At 35.2% G+C, this 22,603-nt stretch overlaps 1 protein-coding gene across 1 annotated transcript in view; it reads right to left on the bottom strand.

Moving 5' to 3' along the window:
- LOC142352294 (xaa-Pro dipeptidase-like) overlaps nt 1-2,550 on the bottom strand; it is a 453,762-nt gene extending 451,212 nt beyond the window's left edge. The window contains exon 1 of the mRNA XM_075404811.1: nt 2,528-2,550. The gene's annotated coding sequence lies outside the window, so the exon portion shown is untranslated. The remainder of the gene's footprint in view (nt 1-2,527) is intronic.
- Between the last annotated feature and the right edge of the window lie 20,053 nt (nt 2,551-22,603).

Raw genomic sequence — 22,603 nt, forward strand, 5'->3', positions numbered from 1 at the left:
AATCTGGAAATGAATTTACAAGATTTGTCGGAATGATGTACAGTGGAGATGTACTGTTTGACGACGCCAGAATCAAATCTCTAAACTGACTCATCGACAACTGCTTGAACCAATTCATTGAGTTAACTTCAGTTTTCAGAATTTCAGGACCTATCGCAATCGGAGTCGATGCAATAATGCCTTCCACTTTATATATAAAGAACTCGTTGAAGTCGTTTGCAAGCTGTTTTTTTGTTTTCAAATTTCGGGCGCTGTTCTACATCTTGACCAAGAAGCAATTTTAGGATGGCAAACTTTTTACGGCTACCATTTTCCATCAACGCAATCTCAATGTATAGTCTACGCTTCTCCAAAATTTTTTAGAAACACATATGGTTCACATTTTCATATTCAAATTTTGGTTCAGATGTTTTCAACTTTCTGTATTTACGTTGTGCTTTTCTGGCCTTTTGTTTCAAATTTCAAAAGCTCAAAGTATGGGCACTGATGTTTAGTAAATGTTTTTACTTTGAGTGGTAGAACGGATTCCTAAATATTCTCCTCAAATCTTAGATACATATCCCATGCTTCATCAATACTTGACGCAACATCAAACTTTAAGCATGACTTCAGTAACTTAAAAAAACTTCAGTAACTTCAGAGTCAAACTTCTACCAATTTATATACATCAAGCGTTGTTGAGATTTGCGTTGTTTCACACTGCTGAACGAGAAACAAATAAACGAATGCTGCGAAGAAGTAATGAAGCTATTCTATTTAACATTAATTGAAATATTGTTTGACATAATAACAAGGTCGAGAATCCTACACTTCTATTCGTTTTCTCGGAGACGTACTGAGTCAGGCCGAAAACTTCAAAAAATGAGTTCCAATTTTTTGATGCATCGTTATTTACATTCAATGAAATGTTAAAATCACCCAGGAGAACAATCTTGGCGAATTGTAGCCTTTTCTCTTCAAAAAGAATAGCAAAGTGATCAATGAAAGATTGAACATTTAATCCGGGTGGTCAATAAACAGCGATTACTAAATAACTGGTAGCCCCGACAGTTAAGGATGCATAACAGCATTTTAAAAATCAGTGGTAAACTTTCGAAATTTTCCAAATGGAGATCTTATCTGTAAAAGAGGCAAAATTAACCTCCTCTTTTATTCACCTTTGGTGCACTATAGAAAAGAAACCCCGGGGGACAACACTGCTTTGGAAGAAAATCGTCATCTGAGTTGTTCGTAATCCACGATTCTATAAATACTCCCAAACTCAGTTCTTTTACTTCCAAGAGGGCATTTAAATCTTTTGTTTTGTTCCTGACAGAGCGTGCATTATGTAGACAAAGCTTTAATTGTGTAGATCTTTGTTTCGTCGATCTTTGATTTAATGGATGACTGGCTAGTAGTCAATTTTTATCCACTTTTTTTTAGCCAATCACGGGCGGCTTCATTCAGGTAAAATCTTGACACAGTAACGTTTTCAGGCCAGAAATCAGGTAACTCTACTTTCTCTTCATCAATCTTAAATACACAATAGAAGGCTTTCAGGTGAGCTTCTGACTTCGAAATTTGGCGAATATGATGTAATTTGACGTTCTTTTCTACACAAAACTCCTCCATTTCTGATGCTGTTATGTTCTGACTCAATCGACCTACATATAAATGACGACACTTCGGGGGCTTTTTGACACCCTTGATGACTGCTGGAATTGTGTTCGTTCCCGTTTTTACCTCTTTAGGGGATCTTACTTTTCTCTGTACAGTTTCAAATTCAAAATCATCCGCCTTTCTCTTTTTGCTTACTGTCGCACTGTGATAACTGTATGAGCTGTCGTTTCGATTCTTGCCGGGTCCTCTTTTTCCAGTTTTCAGTTCTGGTTTTTTTATCAACGCTATCTCATTGCGCAGCATTGGCAGCTCGTGGATCAAAGAATCAACACAATCAAGATTTTCCTCAACGGTCGTAATTCTGTCCAGCGCAGATTGTTCTGCAGTAATGCTAGAAGAACAACCAGCACAAGACCAGTAGATCATTTCTTTGATATTAGCGGTACTTAAAATTCCCAAACAACCAAATTGAACATATATTTTCTTACATTTGACACGAAATATACACACTTGTACATTGCAAACAAAGCTCGTTACAAATATTGCAGAGGTTCGAAGGGTGGCGGCGGTGGTGTGGGCACTATTGTATATTGGGATAAAAAGGAGACTAAGGGAGTAGCCGCTAGGGGCCTAAACTAATTAGTCGAGCAAATGTGGAAAACCCTCACACCAAATGTCTGACTAAGGAACGTATATAGGATGGCCACAAATGTAGGGAAAAAATCAAGCAGATGCGGTGAACTTTCTCGCCAAATGCTTGATACCAAAAACGGAATCGTAGATAAGTCTCGTATAACATCTTCCGCCGGAATCTGAAATCCCCGGCAACTGGGGCTACCCAAAGAAAGTCCGGCCTCTGATACCACAGTAAATAACAACAATCAAGGTCTGAGACAGAATTAAATAGCCTCCCGGTTGCCCTTGTAGACTATTTAATAAGTTTATCACAACAATTAGGCTAATACAACAATTGATTCAAACATATTTGTTTTTCTCCTAAAACCGATAATTCTTATTCACTTGTGCATCATCTCATGCTGTCCGGTGATATAGAATTGAACCCAAGGTCTCATTGGAAAACTTGATTGAGTACTCCAGTTATTTTCTTATTAATTGTCAAGCTTGTAGATCAAGTTTGAAGACTTTTCAAATTTTTTGCAAACAGCACCCATTAATACGTTTTTCGCTGTAACTGAAACCTGGTTGAACACTGATTGCAATAATGAAGACAATTTTATAGCAGCACTACATACTTTCATTGGGAAATATAGATCAGACAAAATAGGGGCTTCACAGGGTGGAGGAGTAGGTATATTTGTTGAGAAAAAAATCACCGCCAGTTTTAAATCAAGCAATGAAAAAGTTGATGAGGAGTTTTTTTTTAATCCATTTGGGCTGAAATAAGCAACCCATTGAAAAAAAAAATACTTGTTAGTGATTCCTATTGCGCGAATTAACTTTTTGGGGAGTATTTTCTCGATCAATTATGCACCCAACTATCGGCGGCATATAATAAAAGAGTAAAGGTTATTTTGCTGGGTTATTACAAATTGAATTATCTGACCAAGACAAAAAAATGTAAACAAGACAAGTTGCATTAAAATCCTGATTAGAAGCCCTTAACCCAGAAGATGCAACCAGAGGTACTGATAAAACAATTACCCTTAGTGACAAATGTTTCGTTTCAAAAGATCAGATAATTGCCTGTAATGTTACAACAACCCCTTATAACTCCGACCATTTTCTTGTTATCTTCGAATAAAATCTCTCATTGAAATCAGAGACTTACCTTATGATAACGACAAGAAATGATCTGCTTTTCTTACGTTCAAAATATGACATAGGTCTTGCCCCTGACAGAGTGGTGGAAATTCGTGGAAATTTGTTTGATTCATTCATTTATATTCCCATGAGAAAATTGATGAAAAACACGCACCGATTTAGACTGTTTAAAAAATATGGGAGGGTTAAGTTTTCAAGCTTGGGGGGATTGAAGCTTGTTAATGACCAAAAAACTTTTTGTTTCAAAAAATGTCAAGGTTAATGAAATCAAATTATATAGTGGTGAAATTTAAAGAGATGGAAAATATATCGTCAATTGTCTAAATTGACCATTTGCTAACCTAGCTGTGTTCAGCGGTGCAGACATTGCTTGTAAAACCTGATAAACATGTACCCTGATATACTTAATATACTTGAACTCACATTCAGAACTTTGCCTCGAAATGAACTTTAATCAGTCATTGAGAAGCTGGACAATAACAAAGCAGCAGGACCTGGTGAATTATAATTTTGTCTCATAAAGTTGCGCATAGCTATAGGCGTACATCTGCAGTTCGCTTAAATGAGTGCATTTAGGAGAAAGTTTTCACAAACAAAATGAAACTAGCCTTTGCAAAATCATTCTTCAAAAACATGATATATCGGATAGCACAAATTATCGACCAATTTCTGTAACTCCTGCCTATGTAGCGCCTCTTTCTGATTCAGATGACGGATTTCATCGATAAGCAAAAAATTATGAATAAAGAGCAATTTGGATTTCAGAAAGGATGTCAGCAAGCGATGCAGTTTTACAGCTGTTTTAAACAGTTTTGGCTAATTAAGTTCAAAACAAAGACTATATTGATTTTTTTCTAGGTCTGGACAAAACTTTTAATTCCTTTTCGCAAAAACATTTTTTCATGAAAAATTTAAACATTGATTTTCCCACAAAGCAAAAAAATTGCTCTTTTTATTTCTTACAAACTGCAGACAAAAGACAATATTTAATTGTGAAATTGCGAAATTGTGAATCACTGTGAACCACAGGGGACTCTTTCTGGACCTCTCATTTTTCTTTCATCTATGAACAATTTTTCATCCAATATAAACCCAACGGAGAAAGTAATTCAATTCGCAGATGTTACAAATACTTTCTGTTGTGGAGACGAAAGTAGCTTACGTGGAGAAGTCCCGGAAAAATTACAAAAAAACAGAGGATTATGTAGAGATGCACAAACAAACTTTGAATGCAAACAAACCTAAATTAATTTAATTCTCGCGCAATAATTAATTTTGGATCTGTTTTTCTACGAAAACGAAGTTCTCACAACACAAAAATGTTGCAGATATCTTGCTGTTCAAATTAACAGCAACCTTAATTGCGATGAGCAGCTGATTAAAACCTCAAAAATATGGCTCATGCTATAAGTTCAATATATCTAATAAGACATCAAAATCCTCTGAATGAGCGCATTCTTCAAAATCACTTTTCTTTCAGACTTATTGCCTTCGGCAATCATTTCCAAAATTTGTCTTAAAAAACCTAAAACACCTTTATTGACCGACTAACTGGGGTAAAAATATATGTTTTGTGAGCACAACCTATGACCAAGCCAGAGATCTACTAATTCAGACAAAAATTCTACCAGCTGATCTAATAATAGCAAAAATGAGATAATCAAATGCTTTATGATATAGCCAAACCAGAAGATTCTGAAAATTTTCACGGGCATCTGAGGCTTCATCAAAACACTCGAACAAAACGATTTCTAATTAGACAAAATGTCAATAACAACTGTGGATTGAAATCGATTGTTCGTCAATGCATACAAAAAAGGAATAAGTTTCCACGGTGGCTTCGAATGGCAAAAAATGAAAACATTTTTCAAAAAATGTTGAATGATTTTTTCAGAGAAGAATTAAAGGTTAAAAATTGATTCGATTTAAAAAAACGAACGGTTTTGAACATTGCGTTCATCGTCAAAATAACGATCAAATGATATAATTTACAAAGTTTAAAAACATGTCTTAGAGTATTGGTTTAGCGGTGGTGGGGGCACTATTGTAATTTGGGATAAAAAGGAGACTAAGGGAGTAGCCGCTAGGGGCCTAAACTAATTAGTCGCGCAAATGTGGAAAACCCTCACACCAAATGTCTGACTAAGGAAAATATATAGGATGGCCACAAATGTAGGGAAAAAATCAAGCAGATGCGGAGAACTCTCTCGCCAAAGTCTCGTATAACACCTTCCGCCGGAATCTGAAATCCCCGGTAACTGGGCTACCCAAAGAAAGTCCGGCCTCTGACACCACAGTAAATAACAACAATCAAGGGCTGAAACAGAATTAAATATCCTCCCGGTTGCACTTGTAGACTATTTAATAAGTTTATCACAACAATTAGGCTAATAGAACAATTGATTCAAACATATTCGTTTTTCTCCTAAAACTGATAATTGTCAGTCACTTGTGCATCATCTCATGCTGTCCGGTGATATAGAATTGAACCCAAGGTCTCAACTGGAAAACTTGATTGATTACTCCAGTTACTTAAAAAAACAGAGGATCAGATCACTAGCCATTATTTTCTTATTAATTGTCAAGCTTGTAGATCAAGTTTGAAGACTTTTCAAACTTTTTGCACACAGCAGCCATTAATACGTTTTTCACTGTAACTGAAACCTGGTTGAACACTGATTGCAAAAATGAAGACAATTTTATAGCAGCATTACATACTTTCATTGGGAAATATAGATCAGACAAAATATGGGCTTCACAGCGTGGAGGAGTAGGTATATTTGTTGAGAAAAAATACACCGCCAGTTACTTAAAAAAAACAGAGGATCAGATCACTAGACATTATTTTCTTTATAATTGTCAAGCTTGTAGATCAAGTTTCATAACTTTTCAAACTTCTTGCAAACAGCACCCATTAATACGTTCTTCGCTGTAATTGAAACCTGGTTGAACACTGATTGCAAAAATGAAGACAATTTCATAGCAGCATTACATACTTTCATTGGGAAATATAGATCAGACAAAATACGGGCTTCACAGCGTGGAGGAGTAGGTATATTTGTTGAGAAAGAATCCACCGCCAGTTTTAAATCAAGCAATGAAAAGGTTGATGAGAAGTTTTTTTGAATCCATTTGGGCTGAAATAAGCAACCCAATGAAAAAAAAAATACTTGTTAATGATTCCTATTGCGCGAATTAACTTTTTGGGGAGTATTTTCTCAATCAATTATGCACCCAACTATCGGCGGCATATAGTAAAAGAGTAAACGTTATTTTGCTGGGTTATTACAAATTGAATTATCTGACCAAGACAAAAAAATTAAACAAGACAAGTTGCATCAAAATCATTATTAGAAGCCTTTAACCCAGAGGATGCAACCAGATGTACTGATAAAACAATTACCCTTAGTGACAAATGTTTCGTTTCAAAAGATCAGATAATTGCCTGTAATGTTACAACAACCCCTTATAACTCCGACCATTTTCTTGTTATCTTCGAATAAAATCTCTCATTGAAATCAGAGACTTACCTTATGATAACGACAAGAAATGATCTGCTTTTCTTACGTTCAAAATATGACATAGGTCTTGCCCCTGACAGAGTGGTGGAAATTCGTGGAAATTTGTTTGATTCATTCATGTATGCTTTTGAGAAAATTGATGAAAAACACGCAGCGATTTAGACTGTTTAAAAAATTGGGGGGGGGGTTTAGTTTTCAAGCTTGGGGGGATTGAAGCTTGTTAATGACCAAAAAACTTTTTGTTTCAAAAAATGTCAAGGTTAATGAAATCAAATTATATAGTGGTGAAATTTAAAGAGATGGAAAATATATCGTCAATTGTCTAAATTGACCATTTGCTAACCTAGCTGTGTTCAGCGGTGCAGACATTGCTTGTAAAACCTGATAAACATGTACCCTGATATACTTAATATACTTGAACTCACATTCAGAACTTTGCCTCGAAATGAACTTTAATCAGTCATTGAGAAGCTGGACAATAACAAAGCAGCAGGACCTGGTGAATTATAATTTTGTCTCATAAAGTTGCGCATAGCTATAGGCGTACATCTGCAGTTCGCTTAAATGAGTGCATTTAGGAGAAAGTTTTCACAAACAAAATGAAACTAGCCTTTGCAAAATCATTCTTCAAAAACATGATATATCGGATAGCACAAATTATCGACCAATTTCTGTAACTCCTGCCTATGTAGCGCCTCTTTCTGATTCAGATGACGGATTTCATCGATAAGCAAAAAATTGTAAATAAAGAGCAATTTGGATATCAGAAAGGATGTCAGCAAGCGATGCAGTTTTACAGCTGTTTTAAACAGTTTTGGCTAATTAAGTTCAAAACAAGACAATATTGCTTTTTTCTAGGTCTGGACAAAACTCTTAATTCCATTTCGCAAAAACATTTTTTCATGAAAAATTTAAACATGGATTTTCCCACGAAGCAAAAAAATTGCTATTTTTATTTCTTACAAACTGCAGACAAAAGACAAAATTTAATGGTGAAATTGTGAAATTGTGAATCACGGTGAACCACAGGGGACTCTTTCTGGACCTCTCATTTTTTTTTTCATCTATGAACAATTTTTCATCCAATATAAACCCAACGGAGAAAGTAATTCAATTCGCAGATGTTACAAATACTTTCTGTTGTGGAGACGAAAGTAGCTTACGTGGAGAAGTCCCGGAAAAATTACAAAAAAAACAGAGGAATATGTAGAGATGCACAAAGAAACTTTGAATGCAAACAAACCCAAATTAGTTTGTCTCTCGCGCAATAATTAATTTTGGATCTGTTTTTTTACGAAAACGAAGTTCTCACAACACAAAAAGGTTGCAGATAACTTGTTATTGAAATTAACAGCAACCTTAATTGCGATGAGCAGCTGATTTAAACCTCAAAAAAGATGGCTCATGCTTTAGGTTTAATATATCTAATAAGACATCAAAATCCTCTGAATGAGCGCATTCTTCATATAAAATCACTTTTCTTTCAGAATTATTGCCTTCGGCAATCTTTTTCAAAATTTGTCTTAACAAACCTGAAACACCCTAATTGACCGTCTAAATTGGGTAAAAATATATGTTTTGTGAGCACAACCTATGACCAAGCGAGAGACCTACTAATTCAGACAAAAATACTACCAGCTGATCTAATAATAGCAAAAATGAGCTAATCAAATGCTTTATGATATAGCCAGATCAGAAGATTCTGAAAATTTTCACGGGCATCTGAGTCTTCATCAAAACACTCGAACAAAACAATTTCTAATTAGACAAAATGTCAATAACAACTGTGGATTGAAATCGATTGTTCGTCAATGCATACAAAAAAGGAAGAAGTTACCACGGTGGCTTCGAATGGCAAAAAATAAAAACCTTTTTTCAGAAAAGGCTGAATGATTTTTTCAGAGAAGAAATAAAGGTTAAAAATTGTTTCGATTTAAAAAAAAAACAAACGGTTTTGAACATTGCGTTCATCGTCAAATTTTACGATAAAATAATATAATTTACAAAGTGTAAAAACATGTCTTAGACTATTGGTTTCTAAGAAATGAGTTAAAATAACGAATTTTTGATATTACATACAGTTAATATCACCTTTACAACATTTAGTTTTGTTTTTTATACACCAAAATTAATTCAATCTTTATTCCTCAGTTTTTGAAATTGGGTGTATTGTTTTTTTTTCTGAAAAGGCTTTTTTACTTTCATTCTTATCTATCATTTTCTGAAAAAGCTTTTTTTGCATTCATTCTTATTTTTTACTTTCAAAACGACAGCTCATCCAGTAATCACAGTGCGACATTAAACAAAAAGAGAAAAGCTGATGATTTTGAATTTGAAACTGTACAAAGAAAAGTAGGATCACCTAAGGAGGTAAAAACGGGAACGAACACAAATCCAGCAGTCATCAAGAGTGTCAAAAAGCCCCCGAAGCGTCGTCATTTATATGTAGGCCGATTGAGTCAGAACTTAGCAGCATCAGAACTGGAGGAGTTTTGTGTAAAAAAGAACGTCAAATTACATCATATTCGCCAACATTCGAAGTCAGAAGCTCACCTGAAAGCCTTCTATTGTGTATTTAAGTTTGATAAAGAGAAAATTGAATTACCTGATTTCTGGCCTGAAAACGTTACTGTGTCAAGATATTACCTGAATGAAGCCGCCCGTGATTGGCTAAAAAAGGTGGTTCAAAATTGACTACAAGTCAGTCCCCCATTAAGACAAAGATCGACGAAACAAAGATCGACGAAACAAAGATCTATAGAACTAAACATTTGTCTACATAATTTACGATCTATCAGTAACGAAACGAAAGATGTAAATGCCCTCTTGGAAGTAAATGAAATTAGTTTGGGAGTATTCATAGAATCGCGGATTACGAAAAACTCAGATGACGATTTTATTCTAAAGCAGTGTTGTCCACCGGGGTTTCTTTCCTATAGTGCACCAAGGGTGAAAAAAGAGGAGGTGGAATTTGCCTATTTTACAGATATGATATCCATTTGGAAAATTTTGAAAAGTTTGCCTCTGAATGCTGTCATTTTCTGAAAGCTGTTATGCCTCTTTAACTGTTGGGGCTACCAGTTATTTAGTAATCGCGGTTTATCGACCACCTGGATTAAATGTTAAATCTTTCGTTGATCACTTTGCTATTCTTTTTGAAGAGAAAAGGCTACAATTCGACAAAATTGTTCTCCTGGGGAATTTTAACATTTCATTGAATGTAAATAACGATGCATCAAAAATGTGGATCTCATTTTTTGAAGATTTCGGCCTGACTCAGTACGTCTCTGAGAAAACGCATAGAAGTGGCGGGATTCTTGACCATATTATTGCGTCAAACAATATTTCAATTAATGTTATATCGAATAGCTTCATTACTTCTTCGGACCATTCGTTTATTTGTTTCTCGCTCAGCAGTGTGAAACAACGCAAACCTCAACAACGTTATAGAAATTGGAAGAAGTTTGACTCTGATGGTTTTATTAAGTTATTTGATTCGTGCTTAAAGTTTGATGTTGCCTCAATTATTGATGAAGCATGGGATATGTATCTAAGGTTTGAGGAGAATATTTTGGATTCTGTTCTACCACTCAAAATAAAAACATTTACTAAGCATCAATGCCCATTCTTTGACGATGAGCTTTTGAGATTGAAGCGAAAGAAGGGAAAAGCAGAGCGTAAAAACAGACAGTCGAAATTATCTGTACTGAAATCTGAATACAAAATTGTTACCCATATGTATTTTGAAAAATTCTTAGAGAAGCGTAGATTGTACATAGAGAATGCGTTGATGGAAAATTGAAGCCGTAAAAAGTTTGCCACATTAAAATTGCTTCTTGGTCAAGATGTAGAACAGCTCCCGAAATATGAAAACAATAAACAGCTCGCAAACGACTACAACGAGTTCTTCATATCTAAAGTGAAAAGTATTATTGCATCAATTCCGACTGCGATTTTTCCAGAAATTCTGAAAACTGAAGCTAACTCAATGTCTTCGTTCACAGAATTGTCGATAATTCAGTTTAGAGATTTAATTTCGGCGTGGTAAAACAGTACATCTCCACTGTAAATCATTCCGACAAATCTTGAAATCATTCAAAACTATTAGAAAGGGCGGCTTTCATACAAATGCGTGAACACCTTGAAAAGAATAGTCTCTTAAGCAAAAACCAAAGTGCCTACAGGAAGTTTTTGTCTACAGATGTACTGATAAAACAATTACCCTTAGTGACAAATGTTTCGTTTCAAAAGATCAGATAATTGCCTGTAATGTTACAACAACCCCTTATAACTCCGACCATTTTCTTGTTATCTTCGAATAAAATCTCTCATTGAAATCAGAGACTTACCTTATGATAACGACAAGAAATGATCTGCTTTTCTTACGTTCAAAATATGACATAGGTCTTGCCCCTGACAGAGTGGTGGAAATTCGTGGAAATTTGTTTGATTCATTCATGTATGCTTTTGAGAAAATTGATGAAAAACACGCAGCGATTTAGACTGTTTAAAAAATTGGGGGGGGGGTTAAGTTTTCAAGCTTGGGGGGATTGAAGCTTGCTTGTTAATGACCAAAAAACTTTTTGTTTCAAAAAATGTCAAGGTTAATGAAATCAGATTATATAGTGATGAAATTTAAAGAGATGAAAAATATATCGTCAATTGTCTAAATTGACCATTTGCTAACCTAGCTGTGTTCAGCGGTGCAGACGTTGCTTGTAAAACCTGATAAACATGTACCCTGATATACTTAATATACTTGAACTCACATTCAGAACGCTGCCTCGAAAAGAACTTTAATCAGTCATTGAGAAGCTGGACAATAACAAAGCAGCAGGACCTGTTGAATTATAATTTTGTCTCATAAAGTTGCGCATAGCTATAGGCGTACATCTGCAGTTCGCTTAAATGAGTGCATTTAGGAGAAAGTTTTCACAAACAAAATGAAACTAGCCTTTGCAAAATCATTCTTCAAAAACATGATATATCGGATAGCACAAATTATCGACCAATTTCTGTAACTCCTGCCTATGTAGCGCCTCTTTCTGATTCAGATGACGGATTTCATCGATAAGCAAAAAATTGTAAATAAAGAGCAATTTGGATATCAGAAAGGATGTCAGCAAGCGATGCAGTTTTACAGCTGTTTTAAACAGTTTTGGCTAATTAAGTTCAAAACAAGACAATATTGCTTTTTTCTAGGTCTGGACAAAACTCTTAATTCCATTTCGCAAAAACATTTTTTCATGAAAAATTTAAACATGGATTTTCCCACGAAGCAAAAAAATTGCTATTTTTATTTCTTACAAACTGCAGACAAAAGACAAAATTTAATGGTGAAATTGTGAAATTGTGAATCACGGTGAACCACAGGGGACTCTTTCTGGACCTCTCATTTTTTTTCATCTATGATCAATTTTTCATCCAATATAAACCCAACGGAGAAAGTAATTCAATTCGCAGATGTTACAAATACTTTCTGTTGTGGAGACGAAAGTAGCTTACGTGGAGAAGTCCCGGAAAAATTACAAAAAAACAGAGGAATATGTAGAGATGCACAAAGAAACTTTGAATGCAAACAAACCCAAATTAGTTTGTCTCTCGCGCAATAATTAATTTTGGATCTGTTTTTTTACGAAAACGAAGTTCTCACAACACAAAAAGGTTGCAGATAACTTGTTATTGAAATTAACAGCAACCTTAATTGCGATGAGCAGCTGATTTAAACCTCAAAAAAGATGGCTCATGCTATAGGTTTAATATATCTAATAAGACATCAAAATCCTCTGAATGAGCGCATTCTTCATATAAAATCACTTTTCTTTCAGAATTATTGCCTTCGGCAATCTTTTTCAAAATTTGTCTTAACAAACCTGAAACACCCTAATTGACCGTCTAAATTGGGTAAAAATATATGTTTTGTGAGCACAACCTATGACCAAGCGAGAGACCTACTAATTCAGACAAAAATACTACCAGCTGATCTAATAATAGCAAAAATGAGCTAATCAAATGCTTTATGATATAGCCAGATCAGAAGATTCTGAAAATTTTCACGGGCATCTGAGTCTTCATCAAAACACTCGAACAAAACAATTTCTAATTAGACAAAATGTCAATAACAACTGTGGATTGAAATCGATTGTTCGTCAATGCATACAAAAAAGGAAGAAGTTACCACGGTGGCTTCGAATGGCAACAAATAAAAACCTTTTTTCAGAAAAGGCTGAATGATTTTTTCAGAGAAGAAATAAAGGTTAAAAATTGTTTCGATTTAAAAAAAAAAACAAACGGTTTTGAACATTGCGTTCATCGTCAAATTTTACGATAAAATAATATAATTTACAAAGTGTAAAAACATGTCTTAGACTATTGGTTTCTAAGAAATGAGTTAAAATAACGAATTTTTGATATTACATACGGTTAATATCACCTTTACAACATTTAGTTTTGTTTTTTATACACCAAAATTAATTCAATCTTTATTCCTCAGTTTTTGAAATTGGGTGTATTGTTTTTTTTTCTGAAAAGGCTTTTTTACTTTCATTCTTATCTATCATTTTCTGAAAAAGCTTTTTTTGCATTCATTCTTATTTTTTACTTTCAAAACGACAGCTCATCCAGTAATCACAGTGCGACATTAAACAAAAAGAGAAAAGCTGATGATTTTGAATTTGAAACTGTACAAAGAAAAGTAGGATCACCTAAGGAGGTAAAAACGGGAACGAACACAAATCCAGCAGTCATCAAGAGTGTCAAAAAGCCCCCAAAGCGTCGTCATTTATATGTAGGCCGATTGAGTCAGAACTTAGCAGCATCAGAACTGGAGGAGTTTTGTGTAAAAAAGAACGTCAAATTACATCATATTCGCCAACATTCGAAGTCAGAAGCTCACCTGAAAGCCTTCTATTGTGTATTTAAGTTTGATAAAGAGAAAATTGAATTACCTGATTTCTGGCCTGAAAACGTTACTGTGTCAAGATATTACCTGAATAAAGCCGCCCGTGATTGGCTAAAAAAGGTGGTTCAAAATTGACTACAAGTCAGTCCCCCATTAAGACAAAGATCGACGAAACAAAGATCGACGAAACAAAGATCTATAGAACTAAACATTTGTCTACATAATTTACGATCTATCAGTAACGAAACGAAAGATGTAAATGCCCTCTTGGAAGTAAATGAAATTAGTTTGGGAGTATTCATAGAATCGCGGATTACGAAAAACTCAGATGACGATTTTATTCTAAAGCAGTGTTGTCCACCGGGGTTTCTTTCCTATAGTGCACCAAGGGTGAAAAAAGAGGAGGTGGAATTTGCCTATTTTACAGATATGATATCCATTTGGAAAATTTTGAAAAGTTTACCTCTGAATGCTGTCATTTTCTGAAAGCTGTTATGCCTCTTTAACTGTTGGGGCTACCAGTTATTTAGTAATCGCGGTTTATCGACCACCTGGATTAAATGTTAAATCTTTGGTTGATCACTTTGCTATTCTTTTTGAAGAGAAAAGGCTACAATTCGACAAAATTGTTCTCCTGGGGAATTTTAACATTTCATTGAATGTAAATAACGATGCATCAAAAATGTGGATCTCATTTTTTGAAGATTTCGGCCTGACTCAGTACGTCTCTGAGAAAACGCATAGAAGTGGCGGGATTCTTGACCATATTATTGCGTCAAACAATATTTCAATTAATGTTATATCGAATAGCTTCATTACTTCTTCGGACCATTCGTTTATTTGTTTCTCGCTCAGCAGTGTGAAACAACGCAAACCTCAACAACGTTATAGAAATTGGAAGAAGTTTGACTCTGATGGTTTTATTAAGTTATTTGATTCGTGCTTAAAGTTTGATGTTGCCTCAATTATTGATGAAGCATGGGATATGTATCTAAGGTTTGAGGAGAATATTTTGGATTCTGTTCTACCACTCAAAATAAAAACATTTACTAAGCATCAATGCCCATTCTTTGACGATGAGCTTTTGAGATTGAAGCGAAAGAAGGGAAAAGCAGAGCGTAAAAACAGACAGTCGAAATTATCTGTACTGAAATCTGAATACAAAATTGTTACCCATATGTATTTTGAAAAATTCTTAGAGAAGCGTAGATTGTACATAGAGAATGCGTTGATGGAAAATTGAAGCCGTAAAAAGTTTGCCACATTAAAATTGCTTCTTGGTCAAGATGTAGAACAGCTCCCGAAATATGAAAACAATAAACAGCTCGCAAACGACTACAACGAGTTCTTCATATCTAAAGTGAAAAGTATTATTGCATCAATTCCGACTGCGATAGTTCCAGAAATTCTGAAAACTGAAGCTAACTCAATGTCTTCGTTCACAGAATTGTCGATAATTCAGTTTAGAGATTTAATTTCGGCGTGGTAAAACAGTACATCTCCACTGTAAATCATTCCGACAAATCTTGAAATCATTCAAAACTATTAGAAAGGGCGGCTTTCATACAAATGCGTGAACACCTTGAAAAGAATAGTCTCTTAAGCAAAAACCAAAGTGCCTACAGGAAGTTTTTGTCTACAGAAACAGCGCTGGCTAAAGTTACAAATGATTTGCTCCTCAATTTAGATAGGACAAAGAGCACTTTTTGTATTGGACTTGATCTATCAGCTGCCTTTGACTTTCTCGATCATGATTTACTTCTATCAATTCTTGAAAAACGGTTGGGTTTCAAAGATAAAGTGCTTTGCTTTTTAAATAGTTATCTGAGTAGTAGATCTCAAAAAGTGTTGATTGATGGTGATTATTCGATGGCAAGAACTATAAAAACGGGTGTTCCTCAGGGATCTATTCTAGGTCCCGTTCTTTTTTCATGCTATCTTGTTCCTCTGGAAGTTCTGTTTGAACGTTTTGATGTCAATTGTCATTTTTATGCCGATGACACTGTTATCTATTTTGTTTGCCACGCTTCGACAAATCCGGGGGCTTTTGATTTGATACTTACGACTCTCCAAAAGTGGTTCAGTGGTGCTAAGCTCCGATTAAACACCAAAAAAACTGAATACATGTTTGTTAGTAGAAAGAATAGTTTAAATTGCGATATTGAACTTCCAACGGACGCCAATTTTTCTAACAATGTTACTTTACTGGGCTTCAAGTTAGATTCCAGACTTTCATATGCGAAACAAGTTAGTTCCGTGTGCCGTAGATGTTACTATTTCCTCCGAAAAAATTATTCCATCAGAGATACAGTCGACCGATCGCTGATCGAATTAGTTGGCGTAATGTATTTCTCGCCACTAGATTACTGCAACTCACCGTACTATGGACTCCATGTGAATATTATACAGAAATTACAGCGTATAATGAACTCAGCATGTCGTCTCATTTTTAGGCTATCACCTGGTTCACCATCAGCAAATTGTATCAAAGAGCTTTATTGGCTGCCCATGAAACAACGTATCCTCTACAAAATTTTAATTTTTGGTCACCGCTTAGTTCACCATCCATGGAGAACTCCGATGTACCTGGGCGCATTAGTTTTCCGAAATTATAAGGTGACCAGATGCCAATATGCATACAATTTGAAGGTTCCTAATGTCACAACTGCATTTAAAGAAGATCCTTCAGTTTTGCTCTTCCTTTCGAATGGAATAAGTTGCCTTTTGAGATGAAACTAATACCCCATGAATTGGATTATCGCAAAAGCTGAAAACTTTTTTATTTAAATTTTGATTTTGAAAGCACTTTTGAGTTTATAAATGGTGCGTAAATCTATAATAATAATAATTATCTGTTGTTTTTCTTTACTTGTTCGGGTGGACAAAATTCCGGATTAACAATTGCCAGAATAAGTTTTGAAATTCAAAAGTCAATTTTTGTATTTGAACTAATACTTCAATGTCAATTTTTGCCCCCTGTACTCTTGACTCGTCTTTAGCTGTGGTTTCAATTTTTTGGTGTAGATCTTTTCGATTGTCATTTGTTTTTCAACCTCGCGACATGCATCTAGGATCTCACTCAATACTATGCCACTGTACCACAACATTCGACGAGATGTTGTGCCGCAGGGGAATTTTTCTTTTGATTCTCCGAAATTCCGCTGGTATAATGTCGGCTGGTTTGGCCAACATAATGGAACTGAATCCATTACAAGTCACTATATACCACATGGGATTTCAGATTCTTATCAAAAGATGATTTCAGGGTGGGTAAGCAAGTTCTTAATTTTCTCGTGAAAATGATCTGAATGTCACTATTTTTTCAGTCTACTTGCAAAATTTTGAGTGTTTCCTCTGTAGTGAACAAAAAACATCGGTTTCTGCTCCTTTTTTGCTAAGACTTTTAGTTTTTTAGATGTTCAGTTTTTTTTTGGGGGGGGGGTTGCTGTGATCTTTTCCTTTGTTACTATATCTCGTTAACAATACTGGATGACCACTCAGTTGGATACTGATTTTCAGTCCAGATGTCTTGAGTTTTCTTAAGAGCTACATCTAAGGATTGCTAGTCACTGTTTGCATTGAAAATCCTATGTAAATTCTTGCTCTCACAGAATGCAAAAATTCCTTTGAATAATAACTTACGAGCTTTTAAAATTTATTTTCGTTTGTAGGCAGAAACATTCGGAAGAAAGTTCTATAATGTGATTCTTTGAGAAAATTAATTTTTCATAAAGGGCAGTGTACACCATCCGTCAACGATGGATATAGGTTGGAAAATAGCGGATGATGAGTAGCACTTAGCCGGATGCTGCACTCCAAATTATTTGATGTTTATTAATTTGTTTGAATGATTTGAAGTATTTTTGTTTCAAGTATATTTAACCAGTTGGTTATAATTTTAATTTACTTGTTGCAAAAAAAATAAAAAAGAAGGAGTGAAATGTGATAGGTCACAATTTTTTAACCAGGGATCCCTCTTGTTGGGTTCAGAAGTGCCTTTGGTTCTTGATTGTGGTGTTGGAATACTCCAGTATTTGCCGTTTTCAGATGTCTAGTGATTTCAAACTTTGCATATGAGTTAAGTCTAATGGATGATGCTCTCATCCGATGTCCTTGTCGGGTTTGTGGAGACGAGGCAACAAGGAAGCATTATAATGTTATGACATGCGAATGTTGCAAAGGCTTTTTTAAACTCACAATTCAACTGGGTTTAATGTACAAATGTAGGCAGTTCAACTCCAAGAAAAATTCAGAACAATCAGAACACGGAACTGTTAGTTACTTCTTTTTTGATCTTTCTCTTCATCGCACATTTCAAATTTCGAAATTTGCCCCTGAAGCGTCGTCATTTACATGTAGGCCGATTGAGTCAGAACATAACAGCATCAGAAAGGGAGGAGTTTTATGTAGAAAAGAACGTCAAATTACATCATATTCGCCAAATTTCGAAGTCAGAAGCTCACCTGAAAGCCTTCTAATGTGTATTTAAGTTTGATGAAGAGAAAATTGAGTTACCTGATTTCTGGCCTGAAAACGTTACTGTGTCAAGATTTTACATGAATGAAGCCGCCCATGATTGGCTAAAAAAAGTGGATCAACATTGACTACTAGTCAGTCCTCCATTAAGACAAAGATCGACGAAACAAAGATCGACGAAACAAAAATCTACAGAACTAAACAATTGTCTACATAATGCACGCTCTGTCAGGAACAAAACGAAAGATTTAAATGCCCTCTTGGAAGTAAACGAACTGAGTTTGGGTGTATTTATAGAATCGTGGATTACGAACAATTCAGATGACGATTTTCTTCCAAAGCAGTGTTGTCCCCCGGGGTTTCTTTTCTATAGTGCACCAAAGGTGAATAAAAGAGGAGGTGGAATTTGCCTCTTTTACAGATATGATCTCCATTTGGAAAATTTCGAAAGTTTACCTCTGAATTTTTTGAATGCTGTTATGCCTCTTTAACTTTTGGGGCTACCAGTTATTTAGTAATCGCGGTTTATCGAACACCTGGATTAAATGTTAAATCTTTTGGTTGATCATTTGCTATTCTTTTTGAAGAGAAAAGGCTACAATTCGACAAGATTGTTCTCCTGGGTGATTTTAACATTTCATTGAATGTAAATAACGATGCATCAAAAAATTGGAACTCATTTTTTGAAGATTTCGGCCCGACTCAGTACGTCTCTGAGAAAACGCATAGAAGTGGTGGGATTCTTGACCATATTATTGCGTCAACTAATATTTCAATTAATGTTATATCGAATAGCTTCATTACTTCTTCGGACCAATCGTTTGTTTGTTTCTCGCTCAGCAGTGTGAAAAAACGCAAACCTCAACAACGTTTGATGTATAGAAATGGGAAGAAGTTTGACTCTGATGGTTTTATTAAGTTATTTGATTCGTGCTTAAAGTTTGATGTTGCCTCAATTATTGATGAAGCATGGGATATGTATCTAAGGTTTGAGGAGAATATTTTGGATTCTGTTCTACCACTCAAAATAAAAACATTTACTAAGCATCCATGCCCATTCTTTGACGATGAGCTTTTGAGATTGAAGCGAAAGAAGAGAAGCGAAAAGCAGAGCGTAAATACAGAAAATCGAAATAATCTGTACTGAAATCTGAATACAAAAATGTTACCCATATGTATTTTGAAAAATTCTTAGAGAAGCGTAGATTGTACATAGAGAATGCGTTGATGGAAAATTGAAGCCTTAAAAAGTTTGCCACATTAAAATTGCTTCTTGGTCAAGATGTAGAACAGCTCCCGAAATATGAAAACAATAAACAGCTCGCAAACGACTACAACGAGTTCTTCATATCTAAAGTGAAAAGTATTATTGCATTAACTCCGACTGCGATAGTTCCAGAAATTCTGAAAACTGAAGTTATTCTGAAAACTCAAAGTATTCTGAAAACTCAAAGTATTCGTTCGCAGAGTTGTCGATGAGTCAGTTTAGAGATTTGATTCTGGCATCATCAAACAGTACATCTCCACTGGAAATCATTCCGACAAATCTTGAAATCATTCAAAACTATTAGAAAGGGCGGCTTTCATACAAATGCGTGAACACCTTGAAAAGAATAGTCTCTTAAGCAAATACCTAAGTGCCTACAGGAAGTTTTTTCTACAGAAACAGCGCTGGCTAAGGTAACAAATGATTTGCTCCCCAATTTAGATAGGACAAAGAGCACTTTCTGTATTGGACTTGATCTATCAGCTGCCTTTGACATTCTCGATCATGATTTACTTCTTTCAATTCTTGAAAAACGGTTGGGTTTCAAATATAAAGTGCTTAGCTTTTTAAATAGTTATCTGAGTAGTAGATCTCAAAAATTTTCGATTGATGGTGAATATTCGATGCCAAGAACTATAAAAACGGGTGTTCCTCAGGGATCTATTCTAGGTCACGTTCTTTTTTCATGCTATCTTGTTCCTCTGGAAGTTCTGTTTGAACGTCTTGATGTCAATTGTCATTTTTATGCCGATGACACTGTTATCTATTTTGTTTACCAGGCTTCGACAAATCAGGGGGCTTTTGATTTGATACTTACGACTCTCCAAAGTGGTTCAGTGGTGCTAAGCTCCGATTAAACACCAAAAAAACTGAATACATGTTTGTTAGTAGAAAGAATAGTTTAAATTGCGATATTGAACTTCCAACGGACGCCAATTTTTCTAACAATGTTACTTTACTGGGCTTCAAGTTAGATTCCAGACTTTCATATGCGAAACAAGTTAGTTCCGTGTGCCGTAGATGTTACTATTTCCTCCGAAAAAATTATTCCATCAGAGATACAGTCGACCGATCGCTGATCGAATTAGTTGGCGTAATGTATCTCTCGCCACTAGATTACTGCAACTCACCGTACTATGGACTCCATGTGAATATTTTACAGAAATTACAGCGTATAATGAACTCAGCATGTCGTCTCATTTTTAGGCTATCACCTGGTTCACCAACAGCAAATTGTATCAAAGAGCTTTATTGGCTGCTCATGAAACAACGTATCTTCTACAAAATTCTACTTTTTGGTCACCGCTTAGTTCACCATCCGTGGAAAATTCCGATGTATCAGGGCACATCAGTTTTCCGAAATTATAAGTTGACCAGATGCCAATATGCATACAATTTGAAGGCTGCTAATGTCACAACTGCATTTAAAGAAAATCCTTCAGTTTTGCTGTTCCTTTCGAATGGAATAAGTTGCCTTTTGAGATGAAACTAATGCCCCATAAATTCAATTATCGCAAAAAACTGAAAATTTTTTATTTAAATTTTGATTTTGAAAGCACTTTTGAGTTTATAAATGGTGCGTAAATCTATAATAACAACAATAACTATTATTATTATCTGTTGTTTTTCTTTACTTGTTCGGGTTGACAAAATTCCGGATTAACAATTACCAGAATAATTTTTGAAATTCAAAAGTCAATTTTTGTATTTGAACTAATACTTCATTTTCAATTTTCGCCCCCTGTACTCCTGGCTGGTCTTTAGCTGTGGTTTCAATTTTTTGGTGTAGATCTTTTCGATTGTCATTTGTTTTTTAACCCCGCGACATGCATCTAGGATCTCACTCAATATTATGCGCTGTACCACAACATTCGACGAGATGTTGTGCCGCAGGTGAATCTTTCTTTTGATTCTCCGAAATTCCGGTGGTATAATGTCGGCTGGTTTGGCCAACATAATGGAACTGCATCCATTACAAGTCACTATATACCACATGGGATTTCAGATTCTTTTCAAAAGATGTTTTCAGGGTGGGTAAACAAGTTCTTAATTTTCTCCTGAAAATGATCTGAATGTCACTATTTTTTCAGTCTACTTGCAAAATTTTGAGTGTTTCCTCTGTATTGAACAAAAAACATCGGTTTCTGCTCCTTTTTTGTTGAGACTTTTAGTTTTTTGGATGTTCAGTTTTTTTTTGGGGGGGGGTTGCTGTGATCTTTTCCTTTGTTAATATATCTCGTTAATACTGGATGACCACTCAGTTGGATACTGATTTTCAGTCCAGATGTCTTGAGTTTTCTTAAGAGCTACATCTAAGGATTGCTAGTCACTGTTTGCATTGAAAATCCTATGTAAATTCTTGCTCTCACAAAATGCAAAAATTCCTTTGAATAATAACTTACGAGCTTTTAAAATTTATTTTCATTTGTAGGCAGAAACAATCGGAAGAAAGTTCTATAATGTGATTCTTTGAGAAAATTAATTTTTCATAAAGGGCAGTGTACACCATCCGGCAACGATGGATATAGGTAGGAAAATAGGGGATGATGAGTAGCACTTAGCCGGATGCTGCACTCCAAATTAATTGATGTTTATTAATTTGTTTGATTGATTTGAAGAAATTTTGTTTCAAGTATACAAGATTCACCATTTTTGAGACAAAAAACAGGCCAATTTTTGCACTGACTCGGTTACGAACCCATGCCCCTCGCTTCACAGCCCCAGGTCTAATTCCTTGCACTACCGACGCCTGTTACTGTTGTCTATCCGTAGTGGCTACATAAGAATATTGGTCGATGGCTTTTTGTCTCACTTGTTTTTGCTAAGCTGTATGCTTAATGAGCAGCAAAACATTTGCAGATCAGGTACTTAATCATGGTCGTGTAGGCTGCATGTTTAAGGATCGTCAAAACATATGAAGATAGGAGCGTCGTTAACCATTGCGTTCAAGTGCGACTTACATTTAATATATTAGATATAGAAGAATCAATAAGAAGGGAATTAAAGAAGGGAGCAAGAAGGAAACACAGTATTGGATGAAAAACAAGATTCGCCATT

The sequence above is a fragment of the Convolutriloba macropyga genome, chromosome 13 (assembly GCF_964194025.1).
Source record: "Convolutriloba macropyga chromosome 13, txConMacr16.3, whole genome shotgun sequence".
In the NCBI taxonomy this organism is placed as follows: domain Eukaryota; kingdom Metazoa; phylum Xenacoelomorpha; order Acoela; family Convolutidae; genus Convolutriloba; species Convolutriloba macropyga.